We start from the raw sequence: 9,000 nt of genomic DNA, 5'->3' as shown, positions 1-9,000 counted from the left end.
TATTATATTTGATATAAATTTATTTATGCTTAATTTATTTATTACGGAAGAATCAAAGACAAAGAAAAAAGAGAGAAACATTGATCAGAGATAGAGAAGAGAACCGGATAATTTAATTTAATATCACGTTGTTTACGAACTGATGACCGCAAGCAGTGATCATCACTTTGTGCTTATTCGAGAGGAAGAAAGATATTCGTTCGTGAATCTTCTTTGATAGTTGTCAAATATAAAAGACAGTTAATTAATTGAAACTTAATACATTGTTTAGTAACATGCTCTTTCCTTAGCTTTGTTTTTCCTTAATTTTTTGGATGTTATCAGTTGTTAATTTTAATTGTAATATTGATTAGAAGGTCATTTTTTATTTATTCATGTTATATATTTATTATTTATTTATCTTATTGATTTTGAAAATAAGTATTATTATCACATTTTGATGAAAATACATTAATACGTATGCGTTTACAGATTTAAATAAATTATATTTTATAAATTATACTATTATATTACACATACATCACAACTCGATCAAACAGCTGATAGTATACAGTAAAGTAAATTGAAGTTTAATGTGTGTTGTGTGTTTTTTTTTTTGTGAGAGAATAAATAACAATTTTATGAGGAAACACGCTCGAATTTTGTGTTGGTGCTGCGTCATATAAATGTTGCTTCGCGCAGAAGTCCTCAGTATATGTCGCATCAGATAAAGCTCGGTAACGCGTGAGGTCCCGTCAAACGGACGAAAACTAGTTCATCGAAGATGCCGAGCGGTAATGACGCGGACACGTACGGGAAAACGAGGGCGCATCCCGAAAATATAAAAGTCAGGCGTGTTTTGATGCATCAACCGTGGTTAGTGTCTCACCCTAATGGTCGATCAGATAAGAGCACCTTGTTCAGTGGTCCTGGCGAGATGCTATCGCGTTCGCACGCTCTTACATCCCGGGACGTGTACCATGATGTCATTATAGCGCTGGAATATTTTGTAAACGCGCTGCCGAAGGAACGCCAGCCATGAAGACTGGCTCGAGAATCCGGCTGAGAGATACTTCCTGGTTGAGGAGAGAGACGCTATCAACCGCAGAAATTGACTCGTTTCAATGTCAGTTCTCCAGCTTGCTTTTTTTATGACCCAAACGATTTTTGTCGCGATGATCGATACAGAAAGTACGTCATTCAAACGGGACATAATCTCGAATATTTATTTGTCTTTTCTTGCGTGCGTTCGAAATGTTTAAGAAACAATAATCATTTTTAGGATTAGATAGGAAAATACAACTACATAAAGAGTTATTATTTAAATATTATTAAGCATATTTGTTTATTATTTATTTCATCTTGAATAATATTCAACTATATAATACTGTAACATTTGAAATAAATTTTGCTATATAAATACAAATATATTGTTATAAAAAAATGCATATAAATAAAAAAAATATATAAATGTAAATATTTATATTTCTATATAAATATTCATAGAAATACCACAATTTTATCTGGAATTGTTTTAAAGATTTTCATGAAAACCGTTGTTTCAGACAAAATCGTTAATACTGCAGAGTCCTCCTGTAGAGAAGCTAGATGGACATGATAGAGTTTTAAGGTAGAATTTAGCAAAGTTTTCGGTCATCTGGTCCATATTCGATCACCTGCTCGCACCCCTGATGGGCACGCGTCGTTTCGCTGTAGGAAAATCGTCTGGCAAACTGACCATATGCCACATTCCCAGAAATGTGATCTGCGGTATCCTTATCTTCTTAGATTGACAGACGTTCCGCCTTACAACGTATATGTGGCTCGATGTTAGTCGCGTGCTTTGTGTCTTTATTAAATTTATAATATGTTCTTCATAAACATGGAAAGTCTCTCTTTCTACGTGAAAATGTATTAAGTTAAAAGTATTACAAAAAGGATGAAAACAAATAATATTATCAAATAGATTTTAAATAATTTATGCCCAAACAATTAATAGAAAATTTGTCTTAAAATGACATTAGTAAAATGTAAAATTATATCTAAATGTCAGCATTGTTTAAATAATCCTATTATTTTTTTTTACAAAACTATGGTTATATAATATTTAAGTTACGAGAAAAATTCATAATAAATGTTCAAATGTAATAGCTACATTTTATAAACTTGAAATTGTAATATATGGAAAATATCAGTCGTATAAGTTCGAAACCGTTTTATTTATTGGGCTAATAATAGAGGAGACGTTATACCGGAACTTTATCCCAGGGACCGAGAGGTCCCCACACGCGTTAATTTTTCGAAAACGGTAACGTTGCCACACGTTTCACCGGATCAGCTGTCCTGAATCCAGGACAGATGCTGTCCGCTCCGATACATTCGCGTACGTTGCACCGAAGATTCCTCCTCGGATCCTTTGAAACGTCGATTTTTCTTCGATGAAGAATGCAGGTGAATGCGCCTGGGTCGAAGCTGAACAAGTTTCGACTCGCACGAAGACGTGAAAAATCGATATTTTTTATCAGTGAAAACGCGTTCTGTTACCAAGGGTGTTTTATTGCACACATCGAACTGTCGTGATGGCAGGTTACGTTAAACGAGTTCCGTTGAGACTGTCGTGTGAATTTTGGCAGCGTTGTAATTGACGAATTATGCTGATACCTTGTTGCAAACGAATAATGGTACGTCGCGTCGTATGCAGATCATAATATGTGACAGAATTATTTGAAGGTACAAACAACCATTGTTCAGAAATTTTGAATTCTTCCGAACAATTAAAAATATATAAAAGCACACACATTTTTATTGCATTTCTGTTACATTAGTATAGTATTTGTTACAGTTTGAGAATTTCAAATAAGATAAAATTATGTAATATGTCATAAGTTAAAATAATATTTGACGACATGAATGCAGTAAGATAGTGAATTTCGAGAAAATTATATCAGCAGGTTCTTGAGCCTGTGATTCAAAGGGCAATGTACTGGGCCTTTCATTCTTGGCCGAACGAACGGACTTAAAGCGAGTGATTCTTTGAGATCGTTGCACAATGAAGAGGGCCTTACGCGTCGTGGCGGCTATTCACTGTAAAGGAAAGAAAGAAAATAAGAGGAAAAACTCAGGCGCACCGTTCCTCATTCACGATCGTCGAAATACCCATCATTGTGAGTGCCCGTGGTTCTCGTTCAGTCACAGCGATCATCATCTCGTTGATGATCTGAAATAAGAGTGAATCTGCGAATTGAGCGACACTGACTCGTCAAGGGATTGAGAGGGAAAGTGCATTCACTTAAGATACACGTAAGTGGATTTTTGGAATCCGAGGAGACATTATCAGCCTGTAACAATATCGAATTCCACAGTTGATTAACCTGCAGTGTATTCAGATATTTTCGTGCGAGTAATCGCGAGAATATTTCAACGGAAAAGACTACTTAATGAAATTCTATCTCCTAAACGAGAGATTTTTTGCTGGAGTATGATTGTATATTCCATTTCAGGGATAAAGAATTCGTATCTTTATATCATGTACCTACAAAAATATTAAGTTCTCATAACATTTTATGCTTCTTTTATCTTTTTTTAAATCACGTTTCTGTACGTATCAACACGTTATTTAGTTTATATCTTATTTGTTTACTTATGCAATGAAACGAACTACTTGAAAAAATTCTTACCAGACGACTTTTCTATTCTTTCTTTTTGAAACCTTTTTTTCACTAAGCATTTTTTTGCGTTTTTCATCGCTTATCTGTAGTCATATATCTTTGTATCTTGCGATATACTGTACATATCTTTTTATCATTTTGAAGAATACAAAGAACACATTTGAATAAATTATAAATGAGTTTAACTCACAATCAGTATATGAAGTTTCAAACTATTTTCAATATCTGAGTGATAAGTTTTTTTCATGTTTTGACTTTCTCAACTTTTGTAAGAAACTTTTTTGTTTTAGTTTTTATTTTCTTTTTTTTTTGTTTATACTATTTCGATATTATTTTTAACTTTTAGGAACTCGTCTGTATATATTTAATTTTATTCATCGAATTCTATTTGCAAATTAAAGAAATTAGCTGCGGTAAGACCGTAATATTTAAGAATTATATAAAAATGATTTAATTGATATTGTTAATATTTTTTAATTATAAAATATTTTCTTATATTTGCAACTATTTTTGAAAAATTAATAATAATTTAGCCAAATTACGTAAATCATAAGTATCTTTATGGCTTATCTCATAAAAAATAATAATAGAATTGCAATAAAGATTGTAAAATGTTTAATAAGGTCAGCTATTCGAACTGCTCGAACGAAACCAACCCATTCGCACATCACTCTAATTTCGTTTGTTTGCTGATATCCAGTTCTCAATGCATCGATGCACCTCGATGCACCCCGTTGTGTAATGGTCTTATTTTCTGAATTGCTCTGCTTTGAACGCCAATCCCAAACTTTTGATACTTCAAGAAGCGTACACCTGTGTCGCGGTGGTGTCCATTTCTGCGATGAATGGAACGAGATCAAAGGTAAAAGGTTAGCAAAACCTCGCCTTACAGACTGTTTAAAAAGCTTCGTCATACAATGTATCTAAAATCACGTTGAGGTTTCTTTATTAAATTCATCGCGCTGTGAAATTAGAATTTTATTTTTAGAATTTTAAATATTCTAATTAATAGAATCCTTCTCTTCTTTAATTTGAAATTTTTTGAATTTTAATGATCAAAACAAAATTCATAAATATTTTATTGTTTTTATTACAAGAAAATTAATTATATTTTTAAATTTTTCTTAAATATTTAAATTTTAACATTTTCTCATAAAAAAATTCGGAAATATCATAACTTTAAAAAAATAGGACTTTTAAGCAACTTTGCGCCGGTGAGTAAATTAAACAGATATTTATTCAAGTTGATCAGAGTAAAATGAGTTTAATATGAAGTGATTTTATTTAAGAAGTGCCTCAAACTTGGAAAATTTAACTAGGAAAATTTAACTTGAGGCGACTAGTTAATACTAGCTTCGACACGAGAAGAGGTACAAAGCCCCTTCCTCCCTTCCCTCCCCCTCCCCTTTTCGGGATACCTGGCACACGTGTGGGGATCCACGGGCCCCAAAAATGGGTCTACGTAGCTAGTCTCGGTGGGGCCGGTCGCATATGGTGGCGCACACACATGTATAAAGTGTTCCAGCGGTAATAGCCAGGTGTTTCAAAGGTGAGGCGATAGGGCGCCCCTCGAGGCGGCACAACAAAAAAATAAACCAGCTTCCTTCCGATGGGGCTACCTTCCAGTGGGGCGGCCACCCGGTACACACATATAAGTTCTCTGTGCGCGTCGTAATAATTATACAGATTTATTCGAACGGGCCCGGATCGCAACGGGTTAACAGCATGCGCGCGTGAACTGGTTAAGAGTTCCGGGGAATCGTAACGTCGCGCATCGGGTATCTCGCTAAGGGTCGAAGAGTCACACCTTTCATTTCCTCGGCTGTAACATATAATTTACCACTTTGAGCGGGAAAACAAGAATCGTACGAGGAACCCGATCATAAACGGTCGTCTATAAGTATATACTTGGCTAAGATGTATCTATCTTCAAAATGAGCGTTAATTCTCCCCTCCATTTTGTTCACAATTGCGGTTATCCACTGATCGATTACATTACATTACAAACGAAAGGAGCCAATAAAAGATTGAAGTTTGAATCATCAAATTTCTTAGTTCCGCAAAAATGGTTAAAAGTCCAAAAATCACATAAAAATTTATACCGAGAAAAAGAGATATTAAAAAATTTATTTGTGAGATATAATGTTTACTTCACTGAAACAAATCCTTATATAAATCCTTATATAATACGGCGAAATCAAATATTATTCCAACAAATAGACCATCTATTTTATATTTTTCGTACATTTGCTTGCGAATATTTCGACTTTTTCTCAGTGTAAAAAAGCAATCATACCGTGTATTAAAATGATTAATAAAATTCGTTGCTATCGATCTCAACCTGCCTTTTCTGTAACTGTATTTGTAATTTTTTTTTGAGTAGGGCGGAAATGGTTCGCCATTGCGGCGCAACAACATAACCGATGAACGCGACGGGCATGGTACCAATGGGACCTGCTTCTATCTATACGCGCTCATAAAGAATCTTTTCGCAGCAACCTGCGCGAACGCGCGATTACCCGTGGTATCGGCGTGAAGGGCGCCGGTTGTTCCCTCGTCAGGATTCACACGCACGGGACATACTACGTCGACACAACAAAATCGGGGTAACTTAGCGCGCCCAGTATTCCGTATAATTTATCCGCCACGAAGGTAGGAAGAAAGAAGCGGAATTCTTTGCCGGAACCGCCGTCGGTAGCTACCGGAATAACCGGATAAAATGCAGGTTCTCTCGATCCTCTCTTGTTTTTTTTTCCTTCTTACTCTCGCTGATCTAGAACGACGAGAAAGGGTTGTCTGCAGAAGAGACAGATAACCGCGTGGAAGGGCATCTTTATGTGCAGGTAGATGATTCGTCGACGACCGGTGCACGATTCATTCTCGGTATCTCTTTCTCTCATTCTCTCTTTCTGTTTTGAGTTTTCGAGATGTGTGTTGAGATGGAGGCAACCGTAGGGTGCACGTTTCCTTGTAAACCGCCATGAGAAGAAAACGTCGATCGACCCCTTCGTGTATATTTGCGTGACAACAAGAAAGAAGATTGTGGCTTTTAATTTAATGCGATGCTTCGGAAACGGCAGGTAGGCCATGACGATAGGACGACCGCAGATTGTAAATTAAACTCATCTGTCCTCGGGATCACAGGTCAAAGAATAGAATGAGAGAAATGTGCTTTAGACGTATAGCTGTTATATTTTCATTAAGCCTTGTAATAATAAATTAAATATTAGTTAAGGATATTATCTTTATTCAAAGCTATAAATCTCTCTTAATGAATTGTGACAGACAATTATTTATCTGAGGCGAGAGTTTAATTAAATCGTAGAAATTATCGTTTCTCATTTTCATGATATAAGCGAAAGGTATTGAATGGCACGATATGGTTTTAAAATTAACTGGGATCACGATCTGCCCGAGGTCGAAGTCAGTGCACCGAGCGTGCGCATTTATTGCATTTCCTTTGATCGCCGGTAGTGCATCGGCACGCACTCGATATATGTATACTTGACGTTGTATTCGTGGGTGTCGATGAGATAAGCGTGGCAGCAGGTAAGGGGACAACGACGAGTGATTCTCGCTGTTCTGTTAGCAAATAGTTTCTTCAGGATCATGGCTACTCCGCTTATCGGCGAGCGAATCGAATTCTGTCTTGACTAACGATCGTATAAATTTGCAGTGCGTACAATAACCGACTAGATCGTTTCAGTCAATATGTTGGGCATGTATGATAATATTGACTTGACTTATCTTTAAATAGCGAATGTTTAATTAATTGACATGTAATTAATGGAATAAAAGTTCTGTAAGATTACTTGTAATTTTTAAGAAATTTTTATTGCGATAGATATATTCATTCTTGAGACTTTCCGAATGTCTTGTATATTCAGAATTTAGAAAACCGTTAGATAAGTTATCTTACGCTCATTTCTACCAAGGTATATTAACTTTAATCTTGAGGTCTGTTCTTTATTTCCTAAACTCTTTGTACTCGGTCGGTATAATAAGTTGAAGCGAAACAAATATATATTTGTTTCATTTCAACTTACTGCATTGTATGCACGAGTTCAAAGAGTGCAAGAATAAAAAACAGACTTTTGGTTTAATTTATCTTTTTTTAATTCTTACCATTAAAATAAGAGAAAAATAAAAAGTAAGTTAAACCAAGATTAATTAAAGTTAATCTATGATAGAAACGAGCATTGATATTTCGTGGAATATTTTCAGAATCTCGATCTCAATTTATACATTTTTTACATAATAAAATTGCAATATGCAATCGCCGTTATCAATGTATAGAGCTGCATGCAGAATCATTTCAAGTTCAACGTACTGTGCGCGTGCCGCATTTGGAATGTGCCGTTAAGCGAAGTGAAATGTGTCGCGCGTGGCCATTGCATGCAATATTGATATTGTAATGCAAAGCGAAGCGAGTGTAAATATATGTATATCTACGGTAGCGAGGACGTTTCTCCTGTCGAGACAAACGGTTAATAACACGCGTGCCTGTAGCGTATCGGTTACCAAGATTTTATCATGAAATTATGTCAGTGTGCACGTACGATGCCTTTTTCTCTTTCGCTTCGGTCTCTTGTGTGTGGTGTTTCTCCTTCATCCTTATGAAATAATACGATAAAATGATTGGTCACACGCACGCTTAGCAAACTAGCGAAAGAATAGAGCTTTATGCGAATAAACTGTTTATGACGACAAATATAAGGATCTTATGTCAAAAATCAGTTCGCTTTCTAGCCGTGGCTATATCGGTCTCTTGTCGCGATTATCGTTTTATGATCGGTTAATACGAATGATTTCATTTCACTGATGATAAATTCTGCCCATAATTGTGAAGAAATGTTTTATGATTTTATTTCGCTTTAAAATTCGAAACTCGTTGAATTTTCATTATGCACCTTCACACTTACGAATACTTTTATTTGTAAATAACGTCTCTTTGTTCTCATCGAGGAAAAAATACGTTGCTACTTTTTTTATGAAATGTTAGAAAACAGTCATGTATAAATTTATGACGATAAAGAATTTGAATATCAAGTGTAAAGAAAACATATACATTAAAATCTTATCTTTGTATATGAATTATAAAGGGAGAAAAAAGAATGTGAATCGATGCGGGAAATCAAAGAAGTTTTTATCTACGTCGAGGACAAACAGAAGAACATAGTCGAAGAACGTTACCGTTTTTTTTTTGTGCGCGTCGGTCACGTGACGGACTCTCTAATAGAATGCCGCGTGCTTTTCCATTCGCGCAAAAATGGCAGGCAATCTAACGTGAATCTGCCATTCACGTATGATGGGGGGGGAGGGGAGGAGGAGGAGAACAGGGTGCTCGCGCGAG

This window comes from Atta colombica, unplaced genomic scaffold (genome assembly GCF_001594045.1).
Source record: "Atta colombica isolate Treedump-2 unplaced genomic scaffold, Acol1.0 scaffold254, whole genome shotgun sequence".
Lineage (NCBI taxonomy): Eukaryota > Metazoa > Arthropoda > Insecta > Hymenoptera > Formicidae > Atta > Atta colombica.
The sequence above is the reverse complement of the archived record's forward strand: the minus strand, read 5'-3'. Positions refer to the sequence as shown.